Source organism: Fukomys damarensis, unplaced genomic scaffold, assembly GCF_012274545.1.
Source record: "Fukomys damarensis isolate Sample0158 unplaced genomic scaffold, DMR_v1.0_HiC HiC_scaffold_2, whole genome shotgun sequence".
Lineage (NCBI taxonomy): Eukaryota > Metazoa > Chordata > Mammalia > Rodentia > Bathyergidae > Fukomys > Fukomys damarensis.
Window position 1 is genome coordinate 34,186,579 of NW_022900914.1, and position 27,341 is coordinate 34,213,919.

General features: G+C 35.9%; 1 pseudogene; it reads left to right on the plus strand.

Moving 5' to 3' along the window:
• The first annotated feature begins 19,895 nt into the window (after positions 1-19,895).
• Positions 19,896-27,341, plus strand: part of LOC104856486 — a 33,225-nt pseudogene continuing 25,779 nt past the window's right edge.

Consider the following 27,341-nt stretch of genomic DNA (forward strand, 5'->3'; position numbering starts at 1 on the left):
AATGGTAATAAATTATTTAATCTCATAGTGTGTTGTCTTCAAAGTGTTTTTTAAATTGAAATTTCTAATAGTCACTAAATATGCTCCTGTGCAAGGGTTCTAATAATATGAAGACAGATAATTCATCATCTTAAACATAAAACCAAACCATGTTTTAAGTATGCTTACAAAGATGGATCTGATATTCACATTTCTCAATTTGCACTATTGTCTAATATAACATAGTTAAAATGTAGGATATTTAGTGATATTTAAGAATTTTTAAAAATTGGCTTCTGTTGTACAATGTTCTCCTCATTCTTTCAGTTCATATAAATTAAAATATCTAGTTGTCTAATTAAACCACTAGTCAGTAGAAGAAATATACTGGAAGAAAAACTCTAAGGAAATGAAAAACTTGGATACTTGGAAAATTTAAAGCTATATTTAAGGAGCTTGCACCTTATTGGGAAAATAATGTAATATGCACATATGACCAAGACATCAATAGAAAAACACACCCACACACCCTCGCATTCCCTGAGATCACAGATACTGCTTGGAAATTGCTACCAAGAACTAAAATAATAAACTAAGACTTATTTGACTTAGCACTAGTCCCAACATTTAATAACAAGAGTTTATAGATCAAAATGAATGGCACTGTTCTCTTATGTGACCATTTCATAAGTTTATCATCTTCCCAGAGACAAAACTAATTTATATATCTTGACAGAGTACTTTTACCAGCCTTGAAGCTGATAGACTGACAATCAAAATGTAGCTTTTAATGAGTGCCTTTCATGTTTAGCACACATTTGTGGCATTGTAGAAAACGCAAATCACCTTGTGTGACATTCAATAAAATATTGACAGTGTAATTGGGATAATAGTTTTAGTTCAATGAGCATTTAATGAATGCCCCTCCCCACAACTTCCTTAAGAGTAAACACAGCTGTGGTTCCTGACTCAGGAGGCTGGCTGTTGGAGATACACACGGAGGAGTGGTGTCATACATGCCAGTAGGAGTTTCCTTTGTTACTGAGATCTAAATAGGATTGCCTCAAACACCCATTTTCTTTACTGCTTCCTAAGATTTCCATGGGTCCCCAAATCTGTCAGCTTTAAGCTTCCTGCTGCCTCATTCTCCCTCTACCTCAGTTGTAAACTGATTTCTCCATTAGAAACCTTGACATCCATTCCCGGAAGGGATTTGCCTACCTCAAGCAGGCTTAGCAAGGTAGAGGTCTGAGAAGTTCATGGTGTCTCATAAAGAATTTTTATACTGTCTTCTAAAGGATAAAGAAATCTCCCACCCTGTTAAATAATTAAAGACAACATAATGGGCAGAAACATGAAATCGCTAATATTTGACCACTTTTAACTATAAAAACTGTATTTTTCTATGGTTCAACCTCAGGATGAAGAGATTTTTGGAGGAATTAGAGTAGAGGATAAATACCGTGTAAATTGGAAAAGAGAGTCATCACCTTAGGCTGGAGCTATATTAGAGTAGGCTAATTTCAGAGCAACGCTGAATAAAACATGTTTCACTAGGCAGGAAGACTTTGGGCCTACAAGTTCTGCATTTGACTCTAGGTAGGTCTGTAAGCTTGAACTTTCCTGAGCCTGTTTCCTCACAGAGAAAGGAAATAACGTCTCTATTACTTCATTGTAAGGTTCTCATTCCCATCCTATTTTGGGACCTTGACAGTGCACCAAAACATAGGAGCCGAGAATTTTGGGCTTGGGGCACATATAACATTAGGTTAGGAGAGAAAAAAAAAATCGATGCTGAAAATTCTATTTACTACTACATAAAGAAATCCTAGCTGCATTGTTACATATTATAAACTTCTGTTCTTCATATATCATCCAGTATACATCAGGTTATATCATGACTCATTGTGAATGATGATCGTGTAAACGGAATAAAGAGAGACATTAATATGATTCTCATTTACTAATAGTACATTTAAAAACTTTACCACCGCTATTTTTAATTTCTGTATTTTTCATACAACTAAGAAAACATGAGAATAAAGACTCCTACTCTGAAATGATAGAATGAATATCTGTTACAGCATCTTCTTGTCTCAAATCCTAAAACTTGGGCCGGGGATTTGGCTCAGTGGTTCCGCTGCCTGCCTTGCATGTGTAAGGGCCCAAGTTTGATCCCCAGTACAAAAAAAAAAAAAAAAAAAAAAAAATCCTAAAACTTATTAAAAGGTATTTTTAATAAATAAATCCATGGTCCAACTAGGCCACAAAGCATATTCATTGGTCAGTGATGATGAGACTTTCTTGAAGGGAGACAAACACAACTGAGCAAAGAATCCATAATTCAAAGTGCATAATGGAGGGTACTGTAGACTGAGACCACCGGAAGAGCACTCCAAACGGGGAAGAGTTGATACATACGTGGTGCTGTCCTGTAACTGACAGTAGCCAGAACGTTTGCAACTATATATAACTACTTTCTCAGCGAACAATAAAAATAGTTTCTCCCAGGCCAGAGTGGAAAGTGAGAGTATTTGAATTGGATAAAGAGAGCACAATATTCACAATTAGTAATACACATTGGAGAAAGAATTTTCTGTACCCAGATCATAAGCTACTGGCACAACTAACTAAAAGTTTATCCCATCTCTTTTACACTTAAAGAACTCCTGTTATCTCCCAAGCCTAGCAGCCTGTTCTGCTTCTCCAACAAGCAAGTTGTGGAATAAGCATAACAACCTAATACAGATATTTCAGTACTAAGATGAGTATACAACCAACAACCATTCAACACTAGAGGGAAGCCAGAACTACGGATCAGAAGTAGAAAACTCAACAAAGAAAAAAAATTAAGGAAAAGAATAAAAATTCAAAGGGCTTCAGAAGCATAGCTAATGCTAGATGGTAAATATTACATTCATTAAAATGAATTAATTTTGATATGAGTGGAGATGCCCAGCACTTACCTATTCCTTCACAAGAATCAAAACAACAAGTGTAAAGCTGCATTTCCAGGGAACGACCACGGGAGAACCCTGGCAATTGAGATATGAGAACATTAAAGATTCATAAACCAGGGACAAGAGCATAGAAAGAAAAACAAAATGCCCCAACATCTGTCACCTTAGCTCCACAACTGGGTTAGGGTAAGTGTGAAAGAAAAAGCCCCCACTTTTTTTGTGTGTAGTGAAACTGTGTATTGGATCTAGGGCCTTCATATTGAGCTATATCCCTAACACTTACTTACTTATTTACAGGGTTGTGGTAAGTTGAGAAGTTGCCAAGCCTGGGCTCAAACTTGTGATACTCTTGCCTCAGCCTCCAAGGGTCCTGGGATTACAGGCGTGTGTCACGTGTCTGGTTCTAACAAACTAATTCTTAATGCAACTGAGAGGGAAAATAAATGCTTAAAAGTTAGAATTTCTTTTTCATTTAGAAATAAACTGCTTTTTCAAGCTTCTTCATGCCAAGGATGAAACCTTCCCCTGCCCCTAGTCCAGATAAGTGGACAGAATATACAGATGCTGACCCCAAGAGGTTGGAGTCCACTCTTGTTTCCATAGGGAAAGGAAAGACTGGACGATGTCTAGGGGATGAAGCAATGGAAACTTTCCTTGTCTACTGTGTCACTTCATTCCCTCTCTCTTCTCTTCCCTATTCTAAAATGCCCTTGCACACCTGAACACAGCGGGATGGTGGGACAGTGAGAAGCCCCTCCATCTCTTTAAAGCTAGCTTTAAGGCTGGGCGTGGTGGCACATGCCTATAATTCTAGCACTTGGGAGGCTGAGGCAGGGGGATTGCTGTGACTTCTAGACCAGCATGGGCCACATAGTGAGTTCCAGGACCCTGTCTCAAAAAACCAAAACAAACAAACAAACAAATAAATAAAATAAAGCTAGCTTTAAATGAAGCCCTTTTTTCTTTTCACAAAGCCTCCTATAGTTTTTGGGAGGCTTTGGGCGATGAGTGGTATGGACTTGAGTGACGAATAACATTTTCAGTGCTGGCAACTGGGGCACTGACCCCAGAGATTCTGGCAATCCTAGCTACTAGGGCCTTTCAGAATCCTCAAACTTGCAGCCCATTAGATGAGTAATTAGAAGTTGTACATAATTGCTTTGGAAAAAGGCTATCATATGTCTCAGCTGTCCTTCAGGGTACTGTGACGAGGAACCACCTTGAGAAAGAAGCTATTATTGTCTGAAGTTGTTCTTCTCTAGGGTTCAGAAATCCCTGCATATTATTGTTTGGAATCCATTGCACTGGCTTATAGTAGCTGCCCTGTGAATCCAACTTGGCCCAGCAGAGCGACTGATTCTGCCTGCTGGGAGTCCTGCATTATAGAGGACAGGGGCTGCAACAGAGAAGAATGAGGGACTTTGCACTTGAGAATCAGGAGATCAGTCCAAGGGCATGACCAGCCATGCACGAGACCATCCCATTTTAGGGTTAAAGGCAGAGGCACTCATATCTTTCCTTCCATTCTTGTGCCCTGTTCCACACTCAGGTTTCTATCACTGATAAGACCATGCAAGAACATAGTTCCTGGTGGTGCTCTGACCAGAGGAGAATGCTGAGGGGCCCTTGAGCAATTCCATGGCTGTAACTGGCCACCCTGCTCCTGAATCTAGAGCAGCTTTGCCTAGCTCCATGTTCTCCTCCATTCACTCCTGGGCAGGCACTAGAGTTGAAGAATGTGGGTGAAGAAAAAAACCCTTAGCTGTTGCCTTGTCTTCTAGTGTGCACAACCAAAGGAGTGCCTAAGAGGAATTTTGCCTGGCTTCTACCTGAACAGGTATTGTTCCTGCAGCTGTAGAGAGGAACAGTCTACTTCCTGCTGCTGCCTCACTTACATGCATCCTGCTACCCAACTCCTGCACCTGGTCTGAGTGAGAACAACCATCTGGACTGAATATGGGTGACCTAGAGAGGTTGCTCTGTTCTCTGCCACTGCTTCTCCCAGTATCTGGATCTGTTACCATCACATGTTGTATAAATCTATAAAAAGGTTCAAGACTAAGAATTTAAAATTCTGTAAAAATAAATGTGTCAAGTCACATTTAAGGGCATCCTAATTAGACTAACCGCAGATTTCTCAGGAGAAACCCTATAGGAAAGGAGGGAATAGAATGAAATATGCCAAGTCCTAAAAGAAAACTGCCAGTGAAGATTGCTATATCCAGCAAGGCTGTCCTTCAGAAATGAAGGAAAAAGACCTTCCAAGGTAAGCAAAAAAACTGATGAGATCTATGGGCACCACACCAGCCTTATGAAAGATATTTAAAGGAGTCCTTAAAGTAAATGAAAGAAAGATAACTTATCATTTTGAAAGTCTGTGAAAATATAAGTCATAGAAGAGCAGACATGCAAAAAAGAAATAGAAAAGTATCAAACATTATCAGTACAATAAACCATCAAACTACAAAGATGAACAAGAAAGGAAGATAGACTATTAAGAACCAGAAAAATAGGAACAATAGGAGTAAGTCTTTATCAGTAAGAATCTTGAATAGAAGCAAACTAAATTCTCAATTTAAAAGATACAGGTTGCTGATTTTATGAAAGTAGTTCTGTAATATAATTTCAAGTCAGTGATTGTGATGACCCTTGCCTTGCCTTTGTTGCCTAGAATTGCTTTTGCTCTCCTAGTTTTTGTTAGTTCCAAATGAACAGAAGACTAGCACGTACAGTATGTAAAGAACTAAAAAAATTAGATCATCCAAATAAAAGACCCAATGAGGAGCAACAGAAAGACAGTAATAGAGACTTCTCAGAAGAAGAAGGTCAAAAAGCCACATATAGGTGAAAATAAATTCAACATCTTTGGCCAGTAAAGAAATGCAAGTTAAAACAACACTGAGATTTCACTTTACTGCAGAAAGAATAGCTATCATCAAAAAAATCTAATATATGGTTGTAATGGTATGAGGGAGGAAAGGGAACACTTCTAGATCAATGGGAACATAAACTAGTATAACCACCAAGAAAATCAATATGGTGAGTCCTCAAAAAGCTAAAACTAGAAATTCCATTTGACCCAGCTCCTCCCCTTCTAAGTATCTTCCTGAAAATGTTAAGGTCATCATATTAGTTTATAGCAGCACAATTTCTAGTAGGTAAATCTTAGAAATGGCCTATATGCCTATTAACAGATGAACAGGTAAAGATAATGTGATATGTATACACAATGGAGTATTACTATGCCATAAAGAAGGATAAAGTCGTATCATTCAGAGCAAAATGGATGCAGCCAGAGACCCTAATATTAATGAAATAAATCAGACACACAGGCTTAAACATTGCACTCTTTCTTCTACATAACATATGAATAAGGAGCAAACTAAAAAAATAGAAAATAGGAAGTAGTTAGATATTTCTAAAAAGAGGAAGGGATCAAGAGATGAAGGGATGGAGGGAGGAGGGGAAGGAAAGGAGGTGAAAACATAATTAGTAGAAAAAAACGGGAACAAACATCTGCAGAGTGAAAGGGGACCGAGAGATGGAAGGAGAAGGGAGGGATCGGAGCAGTAGGAGATAAAAAAGAATTAAGATGTCCTACGCAATTACATACTAACTCCTTACAATATGTACCTGTTGGGCCAGTCAGCATAAGACATTCTTCTACTTAAATGGTGGTTTTTAAAAATCTTGCCTGGAGTCTTCTCTACTTCCCAAACAGGGAGAGTAAAAAAGGGCCTTATTGTTTTAAACCAGTTTGATCTGAAATACTTTTGTTGGTTACCCAAAAGCATACTGACTGCAACTGTATACTTTAAATGTTATGCATTGGCTATATGTTCTCCTGTTATAGCTAATGGGAGGATTTATATTTTTGATGATGACTTAGTTTTATTATGAGGAACAAGAAGTTTTTAAATAAAGTGAACCCTTTACTGACACAAAAATGATGTTCTATACTGTGTTTATGTAGCAAAGTAAGAAGCACCTGGAGCATTTGGAGTTTCACAACTTTCTGGCTCTTTTCTTTCTTTCCTTTTTTTGCTTTATTTTACTTTCTCCCCACCTCTTTCCTGACCTTTCCATCCTCCTTCTGGGACAAATAGTCCAAAAATCGAGGCATGGGTAGGAAAATGGGCATACCTAGAAAATATGAGTGAAATAAGTCAGATGGGAAACTTAAGTACAGTATATCGCTCAGGCAAAGTACAACATGCCAAATAAAGGCTGAAAAAGAAAAAAAAGGGAGAGATCTTGCATTGGGAAGGGTTCCATAAGACTGAGGGCAAAGGGAAGGGGTAGGGGAAGGAAAAGTAAGACGATTTCAGATATACCATATACAAGTACCAAACACCCACAATAAATGTAAACATTATATGTCACAAACATAAGCCAAGAATAATAATAAGTAGAAAAATCGGGAATAGTGCTTTAGAGATGCAGGGAAGGAAGTGAGAAGGGGAAATGTATTTAAAAAATAAACAAGTTGAGTTCATACATGTACTTAATCCCCAAGATGAATGTAAACTTCATGTCCTGCGAACATGTGCTAAAAAACCCCAAAAATTAAAATTAAAAGAAAAGCAGTGTTTGGGAAGAGTCTCCATAGTAAAGTAGGAAGCTTTTTGCAATGAAAGGGGGCAATGAAGAGCAAATATCTCCAAGCCAGCTGTGCTGAGGTCCGAGAAGATGAGGGAGGAGAAGGAGAAACCAGGTTGGAGGTGGCGACCAGGCATCCAGGCTGAGGTGGATGAGTGTGCTAAGGTGAGAAAAATCCTAGTAGTATTAGAGTTTTCATGGCAAAACCTATAACAGAGATATTAATAGAACTGTGAGATTGGGGATCTTCCAATTATTACAAATTATAAACATTTCTAAAATATACTTGGAAAGAAGTGTTTTAACACATGCTGACATATTGCTATATTTTATGCACTTTTATCAAGAAGTACAAAGTCCCTTTTCAACATTCTTCCTAATTCCTTTTCTTTCCGTTCTGGAGGCTAAATCTATTCTGAAGTTGATGTGTATCCTTCTCTCTCACTGTTTCATAATTCTAATTATAATGATGTAGAAAGTTTTTTGAAGTTTATATTCCTTTAACCATTTATCTACCAGGTTGTTTACACTTTTTACAGCTGTTTACTATGTCTTGGCAGATTATATGCACTTCTAATATCTTCTGTAGGTTTTTGTAGTTTTCTTATTCAGAAACATTTAGTATTCATGTAGTAAAACTTTACTTCCTTTATGAATTTTGCCTTTTTAAACTTTAAGTTTTCCTACCTCAAATTTTCATAAAGACATTCTTCTATTCATTCAAAGTTTTAAAAATAATGCTATTTATATATGCATTCTTATTTGTATATAATTTATTTTTATGCATTCTATCAGGTAAGCATTTAATTTTATTGTTTTTCCATATTATTCCAGAACCATTTAGTGAAGTCTATCTTTGTGTTTTTAGCTTTCCTTCCTTTTATTTTATTTTATTTTATTTATTTATTTATTTTTGGTACCAGGGATTGAACTCGGGTCCTTGCGCTTGCAAGGCAGTCCAAGAAACCGCTGAGCTAAATCCCTGGCCCTCCTTCCTTTTATAAATGGAATTTGTTTCTGCATTTTAGACTTATCTTCTGGTTTATTACTTTGTTCATTTGCTCACCAATATTTCTCTCTCTTAATCTTTTGTTCTCATTCAAGTTAACTCTTTCTATGTGATTTTTTTTTAGAGGATAATATATCAATTATAATGAAATATCTTTCTTTAGAATTTGACTTAAATAAAATTAATCTACCAATTTAGAATATAGTATTGAATTTCCTATCCATTAAACTTTAATTTTTATTCAGATATTTAACATCCCTTAATAATGTTTAATTGTTTTATTCATGATAGTCTTGCACATTTTTAGATTTATTCTTATATGCTTCATAAATTTTATGATGTTGTAAATAAGATCTTTATTTCTATTACAGTTCTGTGTTAATCTTTTATCATGTAATCCTGGAGAATAGTTTTTGTATTCTCTTGAATTTCCAATGTATATAATCACATGGATATTTAGTTACAAACTTGTATCTTCCTTCCTATACCTTAAACCTGACTTTATCAACATGGTAGTTCACAAAACAATCCTTGAAATTAGACTGTCTTGGCTTTCTTCCTTATTAGCTATGTGGCCTTGAATTTCATATGTCAAAATTCTGGTCTATGTAATGGAGATAATATTTACATATTTCTGTGAAGTTAAATGTTATTATATGTAAGTCACAGGAAATAGTGCTTCACACTGGAATAAATGCACTGTAAATAATGCCAATATCTACTACTTTAAGCTTTTTTGTTGCTGTGGGTAGAACATATACTGTCATGTAGAGTTAGAAGATATGGTCATAGGGACAGTCATATTTTATTTACTTAAAAAATGCTATTAAGCCAAAACCATTTTCAACCAAATGAGACTGTCAACCTCTATGGCTGATGTAAGTTTGGGATCAGATCTGAAATCTTTCTCCTCACAAAAATTGCTGGTTTGCTATCAAATGCTCACATTTGGGCATAGCTAAACTAGCTGATCTTCCAAATTAGAATGTTTTTCCAAGCATTTTAAGAAAAGACCTGTTCATAAACCTGCTCAAAGTATTTAAAGCTTTCTTTAAATAAATCATTGTAGAAATTTGTTTTACATTCCCTGGTTGGAGAATGGTCTAATTTATGGTCTATCATCTACCTCTTAACAAAACTTGATTGAGAAAAGTTCCACGCAGCAAAAATGAAGTACTCACTTCTTTTGTAATTTAAAACTACAACTAAAAGGAATTAGACCGATGATATTTACCATACAACCTTGTTTTATATAATTACTTTCATTCAGTCACATTGTATACTTAACCAAGTATCGTTTTATGAAATAATCATATTTTTTACTGTAAAAATGTTGCCAGGCATAATGTTCACTAGTTGAACAGGTCTCATAAAATTCCAAAAGAAAAATTGAGTCTGCAATTCACAATTGGAACGCTTATCTCATATAAGAAAGTAGTGAGGTTTTCTGTTCTTTCATTGTATTCATTTAACTTTTTCTCTGTTTGTCAGAAGACCAGAGCCAACCTGGAAGTCTAGCCTGTGAAGGATTTTACCTGATGGTTAACACCCTCGCTTTACTATTTTTTGTCCCTCTTTTCTTTTTCTAATTTTTCCATCAATCATGACAGCATATTCTTTTGTAAGCTCTTTAAATTTTGAAAGAGCTGATGTATAGAAGCATTTAGGAATTAAAAGTGATGGTCAAGCCATGGAAATATCATCAAGAAAATACAAAATCAACCAAAATAAGAATAAAGTAACTGTCATGGATTATACTTTTTTCTTTTTATTCCTGTTTCTACATATTTATTGATGTGAACAAATTTTTCATCTAAAGTTTAGAATAAATAAATTATATATATTTTAAGACAATGTTAATTTATAGTTAAATAGACATTTAGTAATTGGATTTAAGATAGGATTTAAGATATTTAACTATGTCTTCCTATAGTGGATAAAGTCAAACATAGTTTTCATTCTTTCAGATGGCAAAACTACTTTTAAAACTTCAGCACGATGGTTTTATGAGCAAGATGTCTTTGCAGGCAAATGTACATTCACTTTTTCTTCCCCAAGACGCTAATCAACTCACAGAAGGGAGCTGAATTTCTTTTATCTGGAGTGCGGTTGCTTTAGGTCCCAAAGGGAAGCTCCTATAATTTGGAGGAAAGGTCTCATGATTGCAGCTGCCCATTTTTTCCATATACAACCCCAAACTGTCATTCATATTGGGCAACTATATTCAACTCACAGAAGAAGAAAGGGCTCAAGATATATTTAAAGCACAAAGAATTCAAATGGGTTCAGTTTGGTAGTAAAAATTCTAGGAAAGTTAGCATAGAAAACTGATGTTTTTATCCGTTATCTTTTGTATTTTTTTTCTCTAAAACTATTCCAGAACTCTACTTGTAATGATTTGGTATTAAGTGACTGAGAGCACTCACCTGTCAGTTCCTTCTCCAAAGAAGAAGTTCCAGTGTGTGGACTAATGTACACACTTTCTGTTCTATCTCTACTTCTCTATTCTCTACTTTCTGTTCTATCTCTTATCTTTTGTACTTTTTTTTCTCTAAAACTATTCCAGAACTCTACTTGTAACGATTTGGTATTAAGTGACTGAGAGCACTCACCTGTCAGTTCCTTCTCCAAAGAAGAAGTTCCAGTGTGTGAACTAATGTACACACTTTCTGTTCTATCTCTACTTCTCTAAAGATCTGAACTGCTTGCTGAGGTCCCATGGAGGACCTGTGAGGAGCAACAGAGGTGATTTGGGGCACACACTACTTGCTGTGCCTTGCTCATGTTTAAAGAGCCAGATATTCTGAATATCATTTTTTTTTAAATCATGGCTATAAGGAAGGAACCTAAAGAGAAAAATGCCTAGTATTAACTTTGGTACTCAGTGTAATTGATATCTACTTTATTGTTGTTTTGATACTTTTCTTATCTTTAATGGAAAGTGAGAACATTAGAAAATATAAAACAAACAGCTAATAATTAGGAGGGAAGAGACCTAGAGGGGTTGACAACTGAGAGAAGAATCATAAGAACTCCTATCACAGAGCTGGATTATCTATTCTAGGTTAATTTATTAAATCTATTTAAAAACAGTAAAGCATGTTTCCTTTAAAAAATTGTAAATATGTCACTAATTTATTAATTAATATGGATCCTCTTTGCTCATACATACTTCATCCAGTGTGAATTTGGAAGAAGGTGAACCAACTGGCTTAGGTACTTGATGAATCAGTGAAAAGATAGCTCAATTCCTTCATTTAGGCAATTTATGCAGTAGCCAGGAGGATAAGCTTGGAACAAAGAATGGCTCATGAGCTGGGCAATCTGAAGTAGAATGCAACGTACTCCGGGAGCTTGTAACAAAGCATTTTCTGTTGAGTTTCCCAGAAGTAAAGTCTGAAAAAATAATACCCTTGCAAGACAACCACTCTTATTGAAACCCAAGAAAATAGGGTAAGCAGGACTGATGGAGCATAAGTTGCGTCAGAGTGTGTCATGACAGGGTTTTATGTTGTAACACCACCAATCATTCATTAAGGACCCACTGGGGGGAAAAGTGTGGACATGGTTGTTTGATAAGTTAAAGTTCAAATGTATAAAAATCAATCAATAAATACACTATATTAATAGAGTCAAAGACAAAAGCCATATGATCATCTCAATAGATGTAGAAAAAGCATTCAAAAATGTAATACCCATTCATGATAAAAACCCTGCAGAAAATTGGAATAGATAGACTTTATTTAATAAAGGCTGTCCATGAAAAACCAACAGCCAATATCATACTAAATGGTCAAAAACTGAAAACCTTCACATTAAAATCAGGAATAAGACAAGGATGCCCACTATCACCATTCCTGTTCAATATAGTTTTGGAAACATTAGTAACAGCAATTAGACAAGAGAAAGAAGAAGTTAAACTGTCATTATTTGCTGAAGACATGATACTATACATAGAAGACCCAAAAAACTCCACCAAAAATCTTCTAGATTTAAATGACAGATTTATTAGAGTAGCTGCATGCAAGGTCAACACTCAAAAAAAATCAATAGCATTATTTTATACAAATAACAGAATCACTGAGAGAGAAATTAGGGAAACAGTCCCTCTCACAATAGCATCCAAAAAAAAAAAGAAGTATCTAGGAATCAATTTAATGAAGGAAGCAGTATACCTCTACATTGAGAACTACAACACTCTGAAAAAAAGAGATCAGAGAGGATATAAGAAAATGGAAAGACATCCCTTATTCTTGGGTAGGAAGAACCAATATAGTGAAAATGACCATACTACCAAAACTGCCATACAGATTCAGTGCAATCCTAATTGAAATTCCAATGGTATATTTCACAGAACTAGAGAAAATAACCCAAAAATTTATTTGGAACCAGATGAGATCTAGAATAGCAAAAGCAATTCTAAGCAACAGAGACATGGCAGGGGGTATCACAATCTTCAACTTGAAACTATACTACCAAGCCACTGTGATAAAAACAGAATGGGACTGGCAAAAAAAACCAGACCTGTGGATCTGTGGAATAGATCAGAAAATGCAGAAACAACTCCAGACATGCACAGATACCTCATCTTTGACAAAGAAGCCAACCATCCTCACTGGAGGGAAAATAGCCCCTTTAATAAATTGTTCTGGAATAACTGGATTTCAACTTGCCAAAGATTAAAACTAGACCCCTATCTTTCACCATACACTAAACTAAAATCAAAGTGGATTAAAGATCTAAATATTACAACAGAAACACTAAGCTTTTCTGGAAGATAAGTTAGGTAGAACTCTTGAAGACATTGGCATAGGAAAAGACCTTATGAACAAATCCTCAGAAGCACAGAAACTAGCACAAAGAATCAACAATTGGGATCTCATAAAGTTTAAACTTCTGCACTGCAAGAGAAATCACCAACAGATCTAAGAGACAAACCACAATGTGGGAAAAAATTTCTATCTATTTGTCTCTCCATTTTTTGGGGAAGGGTAGCAGTTTGCCTTGTGACATCAATTATCTGATAGAACTAACAAGAGTTGTTGATTTTTCAGTTTGTTCAGTTTTTAAAATACGCATTATAGAACTGAGCAGTAACTTCTAAGCCATTTACATGCTGGACCAGAAACTGGAATTCCAATCTAGTGTTTTCGTTCTACTTAAGTCTACTCTTTGGTTTTTCAAGTGTTGACCTTTTCATTCTCCGAAGTGCTTCAGCTAACCTTTTAGAGATATCTTTGATTCCCTCTCCCCTACACTCAATTCATTAGCAAATCTTGTGACACCATCTTTAAAATTTGCCAGAATCTCACCATTTCTCATACCCTTCACAGCTACTTGGCAATATGAACACATTCATGAGGGTGATAACCTTTTCGATTTTGTTGAACTCTTTGTCCTAAGTACTCAGCATAGTGCCTGGAAAGTTCTAGATGCTGGAGAATGTATTATGGATGAATAAATTGAATGCTAATGTTTTAAAATCATTTTTGAAAAACAATCTCAACTACAAAATAATATTCTAGATTATTTAGTGCAGCAGATGTGGGATTAGTATATGTCTAAAGAAAGCTGATGGGTTTGGAATTAGTCAAGACTTTCTAATTTCCCAAAGCAAAGAACTAAGCTGACAGGAACAACAAAACAGAAACCTATAAAATCTACACACAGTAGCCACAACAGACAACAGAAAACCATGCTAGTGCACCTGTAGTGCTATTATTGTAAGTGTTGATTTTACATTTTCATCTCTTCTTCAGAAAATGATTTCCATGAAAACATATTCAACCTCTATTTCTGATGTGCATGTCTAAAAATTTAAAATCATACAAAAACATAGAAGAAATACTAGGAAACATTGAAGCTTATATATCTATATTATACACACAGACTATAAATGAAGCTGTACATTTTTTCCTTTTAATTTAAGCATTTTAGAGTAAGATAGGTACAAATCTTTATTGCCTATTTATCTTTGCCGTTAACATTTGAAATTAAATATTCATAACATACTGGCACTTTATATGCAGGTGCTAACTTATTATATTGGATTTGATGTCTTACAGACAATATTGTAATCTCAAGAGAAAGATCAATGGAATCCAGGGAGAACTGTCTTTAATTACCACTTCTTTCACAGCCTAAAGGGACTCTTCTGACTGCAGAAGCAAGTAACATTTTATTTTGACATTTATTTAAATAACAATAAATAATAAGGAGATGCTTAGACAAGACAGTTATTATTTTGTTAAATCAATTTGTTGAGAAATTCATTCTCCATAGCTTCAGCAGTCAGCGTGGTCACTACAAAAGAGATAAAAAAGGGAGCAATAGACTTAAAAATCATTTTATTTTTAAAGTAGTGCCTTTGTTCTTTTATCACATTTGAGACCCTCTTCTCCATAATCTAGTATTTCAATTTCTTTCTTCACTACTGAGTAAAGTTTTCTTCAATTTTTAATTATTCTTCAATATTTTTCCTAATAATAGTAGTAGTAATAATAATAATCACAAAGTGTATGCGTGTGTGTGTTTTTTGGAGTAATTGTTATTGAGAAACTTTTACTCTATTTTTATCTCTTTCCACATTTAGGGCCAATTTTGAATGTTTTCTTGAAAGTCCTTTGTGAGTTACACCAGTTACTCCACAGTGACACCTATACGCTTCTGAAAAGTTCCACTGCTATTTCTCAGGCTTCTCATCCATATACAAAGCTGTGTGTGGTGTTTGAACTGAATGAGATACGAATTAGTGTTCCCTTGTGTATATTTGTGACTTTCTTTGCTGCACAAACGTGCCTGCATTGTATTCTAATTCTTTACAAGTATTTAATCTTTCCCCAACTTTCCCTCTCAACTTCCACTATAATCAGGTTAGAGAGGATGGCAGCTGGAACAACAGATAAAATGAGTATAAGACATCACACCATAGTTAAGACTTCATTAAGCTTTCGTATGTACTGTAACTGATATCTTCTTCCCTTAGAAACTCAGTTTTGAACCGAAATGCAGAAGCCTGGACTGTGTCTGAACTGGCTACGGTGGATACATGAGTTTTCAAAATCTTTACAAATAATTTTGTTGGTGTCTGAATTTAAATAGACATTTTTCAAAGTGCCCTAAGGTCAGTGGCCACTGAGTAAAGAGATAACCACAGAGTTGGAAAAAATGTTGCCATCTAAACCTCTACGGAGTACTAATATCTAGAATTATAGCAAACTCAAAAAAATTAGATCCCCCACAAATAAAAATCCCAAACAAAAACAAGCAACCAAAATGAATAGACACTTCTTGGAATAAGTAAAAATGGTCAATGAATACATGAAAAAACGTTCAACTTCTCTGGCCATTACAAAAAAGGAAATTAAACAACAAGATCTGTCTTTCTCTGTAAATAATGTCTATCTTCAAGAAATCAAATGATAAAAAATGCTGGCCAGGCTGTGAGGGAAAACCCTTCTACATTGTTGGTGGGAATGTAAATTAGTGCAACGTCTTAGTTACCTTCTTGTTGCTGAGACAAAATACCTGACACTTACAAATTAAAGGAAGAAAAGCTTATTTTGGCTCACAGCTGATAGAGGTTTTAGTCCACTGTTGGCTCATTCCAAGGCAGGGTAGCATTGCAGCAGGGGATGGCAGAGGAGAAACAGCTCACGGCAAGGAAGACAGGGAGCAGAGAGGGAATTAAGGGAAGAGGAAGGAGATACAGCCTTCCACGCCATGCCCATAGTGAACCAACTTCTGCAACCAAGCTCCAAATCACGTTTAGTGATAAACTTATCATGGACTCATCAGTGACGAGTATCACACAGCCATGAGTCAATCACCTCCCAAAGCCCCATCTATGAGCACCGAGGCTTTGAGGGGACTTCTAGACATAAATAATAACCTATAACTATTATGGAAATCAGTATGAAGATTCCTCAAAAACTTGAAGTGGAAATTCCATCCAAGCCAACTATTCCTTTTCTAGGTATCTTCCTGAAAGAGTTAAAAACATCGTATTCAGTAATGCATGCATACTCATGTTTATAGCAGCAAAATTCACAATAGCTAAATCTTGGAAGCAGCCTGGACATTTGTATGTCCATCAACAGATGAATGGAAGAAGAAAAAGTTTTACTGTATTTATGCACAAAGGAGTACTACTCTTATTTAAAGATGGATAAACTTGAGTCATTTATAGAAAAATAGATGCACCTTGAGACCATAATGTTAACTGAAATAAATCAATTACACAAGCTCAAATATTGTGTAGTTTCTCTTATATGAGAAACTCAAAATATAAATAAAGGGCAAAATAAAGTATAGATAACAGGAAATAGGGAGATAGATCATTTGCTAATAGGAAGGGGGCCTAAAGAGTGATGAATAGATAAGCAGGGGAGGGAAAGGAGATAAAAAAGAATTTGGATTCATCATGTATAAGCATTAACTCTCCACAAGAAATATAATCATTATTTACTGTAAACATGTACTAACAAAAAATAAAAAGTGAAAAATTTTTGCTGTGATTAGCAGCAAGTTAACTTTCTCTCATCTCTTAAGAATATTTTTCTAGTGTGTCCATCATAACAGTTCTGTGGACATACTGTAGACTTTGGAAAGTAACACAGAATATCTAAATATAAATATTAAAATGCACATAAGAATTATGATTGTTTTGCCGGGCATGGTGGCGCATGCCTGTAATCCCAGCACTCGGGAAGCTGAGGCAGGAGGATCACTGTGAGTTCAAGACCAGCCTGGGCTACATAGTGAGTTCCAGGTCAGTCTCAACTACATAGTGAGACCCTGTCTCAACCCCCCCAAAAAGAATTATGATTGTTTCATAGGATGATTTGAGAAATGTATAACATACATACAGAAATACATGCTTGGAATGCATGGTAAGGTTTTGTGCTTCAAAATAAACTTAATTTCTGGGAAGTACATGGATAGTTTGATTAGCTTCCCCACTTTTCTAATTTCCTCTGTAACACTCAAAAGGCAGAGATGGAAGAATGTCCGAAGAATGGCTCCAGATAGAAAATACTTGTATCTACAAAGCATTTCCAGGCCTCTTACACAAAGCAGAAAAGAAATATGCTGAGAGCTTAGCACTAGATATTTATAAATATATTCATTTCACAAGTTTGTGTAAAAAGATTGTAAGAACATTGTTGTTTATTAAGATGCAGAGTGTGAAGTCAGAAAGATGGCAAGAGTTCTCTGGCATTACTCCCCCTCCTTCATAAATCAAACTAGCAGTTAGTTATTCAGTGGCAAAATACCATCCTGGGTATCTAAAAATTTGACAATGAGGCTGAGACACTGCTTCCCAACCGAAGAACTAAGGGAAATTCTGATTAAACAATTAGAGGAATTGTTTTCTTTGACCATGATATTCCTACTTCAGGTGGACACAGCACCACACACAGATAATAGCCCTGTACTCATGGTTTTTATACTGAGAAAAGTGAGCTGATTTTAGACATTCATCTCCTCAAGCCTTCTGAGACCGTTCAGAGGAGGCTTACTCTGTTCTTGTCCCACTGGAAAGATTAGAAATGCCAGCAGGCCTAACACATCTAGCATCAGCTACAAACAAAGAATAGAGGTAGAGCTCATAGTTACTAGCAGATAGATTATATTATTCATTCTGCTTTCTGGCCCATGGAGGAATCACATCAGAGAAACTAGCCACTAGTATCAAACTGCAAGAAACATTTTTCAAGGGTCTTCCAGGCTAGAATCCCAGAAATTCTCCATATAGGTAAGGTCTTTTCATCAAGTCTCCCAGGTTTAAAAGCATCTGTAAGTCAACAATTTCTCATGGAGAAAGCATTTGGTTCTGCCTGTCCCTAGTAGTAGAAAGGTGATCAAATTAAAATTTTTATGTTCGCCTTAGTCTTCCTCAGACCTGGAAGCAAATGCAGGCTAACAAATACCCATGGAACATCTGTTCCTGCATAACTGTACTGGTGGAGAGGCACTCCAACTAAATTTTGGTGCTAAGAAGCAATTGCTGCTCAGAGATTACTTATGGAAGGAGCATATGACTTTGCCTAATCTCATTAGCAGAGCAATGACTACTATTACTGTGTTCTGCTTAAGCCTGTCCTAGGCCAGGAGGTGAATGCCATGTGTCTATACTACACAGTCTCCGGCTCTGCCCATGCCACGTAGAGTTGTGTAGCAATCCTAGATATTCAGTGTAGTATTGGAGTCTACTACATGTTTGTGCTCACCCACAGATTCAAAGCAATGTTACTGTCAAATCAGAGAAGATAATGTATAATTTTGGTAATCATAAATTATTACTGAACCTGGCCAACAACCTTTACTGATAGCAAGGTCCAGGTGATGATCTTACCAGACCAAGGAGCAACCAATACTATTTGACAACAGAACTCAAGAGATATCCTATGCATATTAACATTATATAATGCTCTATCTGTATGAAATTGTTAATATCTTGTTAATTCATAATCCTAGGATACACCAAACAGTAAGTATTCTAGGATAGCACAATGAAAAATGATTGCACTCTTACAAAGGCCAAAATATGAAACCATCTCCTTGAATGCTCGGCATCAATGTGAGGAGAAAAGATAATGACAAAATCAAAGAAGCATGATATAACTGAAGCAAACTAATAAAGCTACTAATAGGCCCAGAAGAAATTGAGATTTATGAAATGACTGAGAAAGAGTTCACAATGATTCTCTTAGAGAAATTCAAGGAACAAAAAAGTATAAATGGAAAAGCAAATAAAAGTTGGAAGAAAATTACAGAGAAGAAAAAACAATAGGCTTGAAGACAAAACATTTTAAAGTATCCAGAGAAGCAAAAAGAAAATATAATGAAAAGGAATGAAGAAATTCTACATGAAGTACAAGACATTATTTAGCAAACTAATATTTGCATAATAGCACTACTTGAAAGAAAAAGTAAAAGCCTAGAAATCATACTAAATAAAATAATAGCTAAAGATTTTTCAAATTTGGGGAAAGGTGACAATAACCAGGTCGATAAAATTAAATACAGAAGGAAGATCAACAAGATACATGATAATAAAATTATCAAACTTCAAAGTAAAAAAAAAAAGAACATGGAAAGCAGCAAGAGATAAGAAATATATCACATTCAAGGAATCTGTAATACAGTGTTCAGGATTGTTAAGCAGAATCTGTGCACGCCAAGACAGGGCAAGGTAGTATATTCAAACTGCCAGCTATAGTTCGGATCTAGAATGTCCTCCAAAGGTTCGTGAGTTAGAGACTTTGTCCTCAGCTTGTTGCTTTTGGAAAGTTATGAAAACCTTATATATGGGCCATAGTGGGAAGTTTTAAGTCTTTGGAGCCATGGACTTCAACTTGAACAGCTATTTCTACACCAAACTGTCTTCACAAGAACTGAGAAAATCAGGTGAGATACCATAGTACCTGCTTTTAGTATAATGAAGAGGGAATTATACGGCCCTGCTTTCCTCCAGCTCCTCTTGGTTTTCTGGTCACTGTGATCTGAGAAATTTCTTCTACAATGTGTTCCTGCATGTGTGCAGCCCTGCCATAGGCCAAAACACAATGAGGCCAATAATTCATGAACTAAACACCAATATTGTGAGCTCAAATAAACCTTTTTCACTACTTCCTGTGTTGACTACCTCAAATGCCCCTCCTCCAGCTTCACATGAAGTGCAAGACTCAACCTACTGGGGGCAGGATGTGAAAGCTTTCACAAGGCTTTGTCTTAGTGCTGAGTGCAAATCCCACATGATGAGACTCAGCACCCAGTATAAACTGGCCATATACACAGGTAAGAGATCACATATGGATTTTCTAGAACATACCCAGAACAAGCAGAGACTTGTGTTGCATTGAGACAGACTTGTATTTTAACCTACATTTTTCTAGGCTTGGAGTGGGTCAGGGCACACATTGCTTCTGAAATAGTATAGGCCCTAGTAGCTGTAAGATTCAGGTGCTACCAGCTTAGTTTCAGTCAGTCTGGTGGCAGAGGGATGGTCTCTATTGCCTGTATCACAACCTAACCAGCACAACTTTCTTTCCAGGTTAGTATTCAAAGATGAGGCTCTAGAACTTCTTTGGCACCAAGTAGAGATCTAATACCAGTAGGATGGACTCACGTTTCCACCTACATAATTACCAGTTATGGTATGGGCCTCAATGTACTCCAAAAACTAAAGTTCATTCTATCTGCGACACTTGGGCCTCAGAGGTTTTTTTTGTACATTAATCCAACTTAGGCTCAATTTTTAAAATTTTTTTTCTCATTGAGTTTATTGGTACATTTTAGGTATACAGTACAGTTACTTAGGTTCAATTTAAGTGGCCAAGTGACCACCTTCACCAACACTACCACAATCCTGGGGAGTATAGAACAGTATAAGACTACAGGTGATATAACAGGGAAGTAAGCACAGAAATTTGACCTGGAACCTAGAGACGGATATACATATCCAGGTAGATGAAGATTGAAGATCATTTATCTCAGTCAGATCTGCTCCCAAGATATCTTATTATCAAGCTCTCAAAGATAAGAAATAAAAAGGAAATTATCAAAACTGCAAGAGAAAAGAAAAAACACATGAAAGTTTTCCAACTTGTCTAACAGCTTCTCAGCAGAAATTTTACAAGCCAGGAAGAGTGGCATGAGATTTTCATAGTACCAAAGAGAGAAACTACCAACTGAGACTACGATTCCAAGCAAAATTATTCACACTAGTAGACTAAATCATTTAACTACAAAAAGATGGTAAAAGAGGGAGAACAAAGACACAACTAAAATGAAGCTAGCAAGATATAAAATGGCTGCAATAAGACTTAACTTGTCAATAATTATCTTACAGGTAAATGAAATGACTTCTTTAATAAAGATACAGAGTGACCGAATGAATTAAACAACAAGTTCCAACTATATGTTGTGTATAAGAAACTTACTTCACTTCTAAAGACACATGTGGACTGAAAATGAAGGAATAAACTATTCCAAGTAAAAGAAATCAGAAAAAATGCACAAGTATCCATACTTATGTCATAAAAAATAGACTTTGAGTCCAAAATTAAAGATAGACAGAAAACAGAAAAAAGATTTCAATTAATCCAAAGAAAGCAACAATTGCAAAATTGTATACTCCCAATATCAGAAAATCCAAATATATAGGGCAAATATTAATAGATCTAAAGGGAGAGATGCATTTCAATAAAATAATGATGAGGACTTTAACTCTTCACTTTCACAAGGCAAGAACAGACCATCTAGATAGAAAAATTAACAAAGGACCAGCACAGATAAATTGTACTCTAAATCAAATGAACCTAACAGACATACAGAACATTTCATTTAGCAGCTGCTAAATATACATTTTTCTCACTGACACATAGAACACTCTCCAGGATAAATTATATGTCATGACACACACAAAAAAATCTCAACAAATTAAAAAAATAAACCCTGAAATCACATAAGCTATCTTTTCAGAACATAAAAGTAGAAATAAAACTAGAAATCAAAAACAAGAAAAATGTTGGAAACCATACAAACTACATGGAAACTGAAAATGTAATTTGAACAACCAATGGTTCAAGAAGGAAATTGAAAAATTTCTTGAAACAATGAAAATGTAATCACAACATACCAAACCCAGACGATATATCAAGAATAATACTAGGAGGGTAGTTGCTAGGAATTATAGCCCATAATCAAGAAAGTAAAAAGATTCCAAATTGAGAAATTTTCACCACATCTTAAGTAACTAAAAAAACAAGCACAAAACAAATCCCAAAGTGGTCTGAAAGAAATAATAAATCAGAGCAGAACATTAGCAAGAGGAAACAGAAAACCTAAACAGGCCAGTAGCAAACACCATGAATAATCAGTAATAAAAAGGTTCCTATCAATAAAAACCCCAAAATATTTACTGAGGGAAAAACGTAAAGAAGGTTTTCAGCTTCACTTGCTCTTAGTTGAGTGTAAAATCACTAATTTTGGAGGTTACCCAGCCAGACATTATTAGGCTCCCACTTGTTTTGCTATAGATAATGCCTCTACCCTGTGGGTTATACTGATAAGGTTGCCTAGGTTACTTTTCAGCCGCTTTCACTGGATGAAAACACTGCCTCTTCACTTGGTCCACAGATGTCTCATATGGGACAGGAACAGGATGGCAAGGCTTGGCCTCTCTTTCTTTATATTATATCTGTCTCCTTTGTTGCCTTAACGTTTGGGTCAGATTCTACTCAGTTCTATACATACACATGTTATCAATTAAGAAATGAGCTATAAAACCAGGTTAAATTGACCCAGACTTGCCTCGACTTCTCTTAGGCCCTTCAAGGCCAAAGACACCTACCAGCTTCCCCTCAAAAGTACCAAACCATAAAAAGAGTGAACGAACGGCACCCAAGTTCCTGAAAAATCCCTGCCTATTACCAGAAGACATAAATGTTTGTCATCTTTATTTCCCTTTCTGTTTCTGTTATTATTTATATCTTATACTTATAATGTCTTAACTCCTCAGAGTTGAGAAACTTATTTGTGAACAAAGTTCATGCTTTTCTGTGTTTTGACTACTGGATAGAACTTTCTTTTTTTCCTCCCTTTACTCTGTCTCTTCAGATTTTGGCTTCTGCAAGTGGCAATGGAATTAGGTCTTTTCTCAGTAACAGGACCAAATAGCTTCATTATTAAATTCTACCAAAGATTTAAAGAATAACTAATTCCACATCTCCTGAAGTTATTCCTAAAACTGGAAGAGGAAGAAATTCTGCCTTACACGTTCTACAATGCCAGCATCACCTTGATATGAAATCACATAAGGATAGAAGAAAAACCAAAAACTACATATAGGCTAACAACATTGGTGCAAAAATCCTCAACAACATACTAGCAAACCAAATCCAATTTAACATTAAAAAAGATTATTCACCATGGTGGAGAGGAATTATTCCCAGGAACTTGAGTACGGCTCAGTATATGCAAATAAATGTGATACACCACATCAACAAAATGAACAAGAACTTAGCTCTCTTTCCCAGCTTGCAGGTTGGCAGGTGAGAAAGCTTAGAAGTCAGACACTAAAGAGAAGAAACCTGAAACTGAGAAGACTGGGGTCACCGGCACAGCGCTACTGCAGCCGAAACCCCGTCCTGGTTAGAGGAATTGATAGATACTCCCGATCGGCTACGTATTCCAGAAAGGCTGTGTACAAGAGGAAATACTCAGCTGTGAAACCCAAGGCTGACAAGAAAAACGAGAAGGTTCTGCCTATGGCCACAAAACCAATTAGAGGTGATAAAACTTCACAAAATGCCTCGATACTGCCCTACTATGGATGTGCTCCGAAAGCTGATCAGCCACAGTGAAAGGACCGTCGGTCAGCACGTAATGAAACTGCAGGCTAGTGTCACTCTGCGACCATCTTGATCGTCCTCACTGGGAACCCCCGAAGCAAGAGCCTGGTTTTCCTGAAGCAGCTGGCAAGTGCCTTGCTATTCGTGACAGAGCATTTAACCTTAATTGTGCTCCTCTTCATAGAACACAGCAGAAAGTTGTCATTGCCATCTCCAGAAAAATTGGTATCAGCAAGAGAAAATTCCCAAACACTTTACTGATGCTTACATCAAGAAGAAAGTGAAGTGGATTCATATGGAGACCACGCTCTTAAGTGAAATAAATAGGACACATGTGGTCTTTCTCTGGTGTGAGAAACTAAAAGTGTAAATGAGGATCAACAGGTATAACTGATATTGTGCAATAGGAAAAAAAAGGCCTAAAGGTGTAGGGGAAATGGGAGGGGTAGGGGAAAGGTCAGAAAGGAAAAGAAAAAGTAAGAGAAAAGGAAAAAGATGGAGACAAAGTCTTTGTAAATAGGGAAGGGTGGAGGTAGTGAAGGCCAGTGGTTTCCCTCAAGCAATACAAGAGAGTGGCATTTTCTGTTGTCCCTGAAAAAGTCAGTACTAGCTTGACACAATGAGAAGCAACCGTGGCTCCTCTGACCACATTTTTCTACTTAATTACTAAACATCTATTCCTCCCCCATCTCAATTGTCCCCCCTCAGGCATTGCTGTTGCTCTGGTGTCTAGAATCTAAACACGCAGCAAATAAATATAAAATTACTCCTTTATTAGTTAGAAACATACACACTGCATATAACACAGTTGATGCATTTTGATCATCATGTATAAAGTGTCTTGCCGCCTGGTGAAAAAGTTCATTCCAAGGATATTTGACTTTCAGTTATTTATAATTATATACACTATCATAAACTGCCTGTATGCACACAAATAGCAAATGTCTAGAGAAAATTTCTAGATAATTGTTTCATGCTGGGTCAGAGGTCTTCTGTTTCAACTTTGGTAGATAGACCTAGACTACCCTCTAGGTGTTACGAGTTTAGGTGCCTGGTTGTGTACAAGAGTCTCCCTGAATCCATTTTATTGAGACAATTTATATATGGTAAAATTTATGCTAACTGCAGTCTTCTAAAGCACCATCAACAGAATTTCCGTCACCTCATAGAGTTCCTCAGGCACTTTTATAGCTTTGTGGCAACCAGGCCAGACTGGCTTTGCCTTTTCTAGGATATTAGAAAGTATGCAGTGTTTTGAGTTTGGCTTCTTGGAACAAAACCTTAAATTTTTACACTTTCATAGTTGAGTCGTTCTTTTTATTATTAATCAGTATTCCAATTTATTTATATATTACTATGCCCTAAAACCCAGTGAAATACATTTGGGTTGCTTACAGTTACTAATGAAGAATAAAGACACTTCAAATATTTGCAAAATTAAAAAAAATGAAAGAAAAGGGCAAAAAGTTATGTTGAATATTTTAATCATATTTTTACTTCTATTGGGATAGATGAATGTTAATGTGTTAAATTTTCCATTGAAAAGACATGAAGTAGTTGAATAAATTTAAATAAAAAGGATCCTACAGTGTACTCTTTTGAGAGAGTCGTTTTACTAGTGACGCCATACAGACTGAAAGTGAATGAATGGGAAAATAATTTTCCACACAAATGGAATCTCAAAGAGAGCAGCTACACTCATATTAGGAAAAAAGAACTTTATGTAAAAACAACTATGAAAAGAGACAAGATCATTACATAATGATAAATAGGATTAAAAAAGACATACAAAGTACAAACATATATGCAATCATCATTGGAGCATCTACAAGAATACAGAAATTATTAAGTATCTGAAAGGTAAGGATTTGGACTAGAAAAGTGAATTGGATTCAACTTCAGATTTTGTTTGTTCAGGAAGTTTGTTCAGGAAGAATATTACAGTTTCTTCTAGTTTAGTAAGTTTACCTTTTAAATACGGGGTTGATATTCTGTTTGAGGAGATTCACTAAAAATGTGGATTAAGTAATGTATGATTGTCCACATATCATCATACATAGTTCAGTCTTGTTCAAATATCTAGGTGGAGACATTTTATCCATGTGATACAGGCAGCTCTTTTTTGTCTTTCCGTGTGCCCAGCCTCTTTCTTTCTGCATCACAGATATGTGACATCGAATTGTCAGGCTCATTCACCTTCTTGATGAGGTGGGCTTAGATCAGAAGTGATACACTGATGCCTTGAAACATCAGTATTAGAAGAAAATATGAGCTGTCTTATACACGAAGAGGTTACCTCTCCTTGAAAGGAGAAATACTGTTTTTCCTCATTGAGTTTATCGGTACATTTTAGGTATACAATACAGTTCCATTCATCATTGGGATCTTATACCTTTCCATGACAGGTCTTGGTTCTCATTTTTTCCCCTTGTCCCTGCCCTCCCTCCACCCCCTCCTCCCTTCCCTATTTACAAAGACATTATTTACATTTTTCCATTTTCTCATTTTTTTTCTTTTCCCTTATTTCCTGGAAGTGGGAAGGGTATGAGATTATTTTTCAATAATATAAATCATATCTTTTATATTAAGCATTGAATATTTAAACATAAAAACTGATGTGTGGCTATTTGGCAGTATAAGTGGTAGTGGTCAAAATGATGTAAATGATTACTTCGGAGTCTAAAACACAGGCCATTACACCATGGGGCCCATGACATAATGATACCGAATAGTTTCTCTGGTGGGAATAAACTATAATAGTACATAAGAACCTAATGAGATAATTGACAATGTGAAATAGGAAGAAAGGGGCTAAAGGGGTAGGGAAATTGGGAAGGGTAGGGGAAAGGGAATAAGGGAAAGAAAAATAATAGGAGAAAATGAAAAAATGGAAATAAAGTGTTTGTAAATGGGGAGGGGAGGAGGGGGTGAAGGGAGGGCAGGGACAAGGGGAAAAATGAGAACCAAGACCTGTCATGTAAAGATACAAGATCCCAATAATGAATGTAACTGTACTGTATACCTAAAATGTACCAATAAACTTAATGAGGAAAAAAAATATTAAATTTAAACATATATTAAGTTCTATCATGTTAAAATATCCATTAGCTCTGCATGAATTGACATAGTCCAACAATCACTCCTAAACTCCCTGTTTTGTTATTCCTCTTTTAAGAATATGATTGCATATTGACTATAATGCACTTAAACAAAACACTAAAAATTACTTTGGCAGTTTTTGATGTCACTTGAAAGCCTTTTCCTAAGCTATATTACTCTTATTTGATTATTTCTAAGAACAATCCAAAAATATTTCCACATGCTCCTAAAAGTTCCAAGACAGCAACGTTCAAATATTTTAAATGCTTTCACTAGAGGGATTATCAATTTATGGAAAGAAAACGTACTTTGTGTTCTTCATGCTTTTTTGATTTT